Genomic DNA, 1,003 nt, shown 5'->3' with positions numbered 1-1,003 from the left:
ATCTGTAATGGGCCGCCCCGTTACATAAGTAGTTTCAATTAAGTTTACATGTTACTTAAGTAGGGGTGCTACTTTTGAGGTAGCGAAAGTAGCATGTCGTATTTTAGCTGGTTTAATGGGCTCAGTCCCATTATTAGCCAGTAAGATATAGGCACGTAGATTGAGTGGTTCCCATGAGTTCAAGGGAACCATTCGTACTTAGGATGATTAAAAGACAAAATATAAAACCGAGTTAAAAATACTAAACACCTAAGACTTGGGCTTTGAGGCTTCCTCAAAGCGTTAGAAATAGTGTAAGCTAAGTACAGGTTGTTCTAGCCCCGTTACACCTGGTAGCACTTAATAATCTTTCCATGCCCGAGTTTGGGGTGAGCGATTCGTCGTACTTTGACGCTCCAGATGTGAGTCTGTAGAACGCGACTTTTCCCCATCTCACCGGTGTTGAGTGGGATGCCCTAAATCGTCTCGCGGCGATATCTGGAGAGGCATTCGTCGTGTCGCTGATGAAATCAGCGACCTCTGGAGGACAGCGTCTCGCCATACACGACTTCATGGCTCGCGAGCTCGCCGAATCCAATCGGCGAGGTTTAACTCCCTCGCGGACTTTACGGAACGACGCCGTGAAGATGGAGACCTACGTCTACTCTGGCGAAGGCAAAGAACGCTTGTCGCTGTCGCGTTGGTTCCGAGAGGTTGACATCGCTATATCCTCGAGACGTCTCGAGGCTCCTAAAGCGAAGGTCAACTTCCTTCTTTTCCGGCTCACTGGGAAAGCCAAGGAGTGGGCTTTGGGTAAACTCGTTGTGGACGAGTATGTGTTCCCCACTCTGGAAGCCATCCAGAGTGATCTTCGACTCGCCTTCGAGCCGCCACAAGAAGAGAAGTTGGTGCGTTCAAGGTTCCTGTCCTTGAGACAGGGTAAAATGTCCATGCGCGACTACGTGCAGATGGCTCGACATCTGGCTTCGTGCATTGTCATGCATCCCATGGACAGGTACACACA

Source organism: Bremia lactucae (assembly GCF_004359215.1).
Source record: "Bremia lactucae strain SF5 chromosome Unknown BlacSF5_NotPlaced_17_SHOA01000003.1_2250557bp, whole genome shotgun sequence".
In the NCBI taxonomy this organism is placed as follows: Eukaryota; Oomycota; class Peronosporomycetes; order Peronosporales; family Peronosporaceae; genus Bremia; species Bremia lactucae.
The sequence above is the reverse complement of the archived record's forward strand: the minus strand, read 5'-3'. Positions refer to the sequence as shown.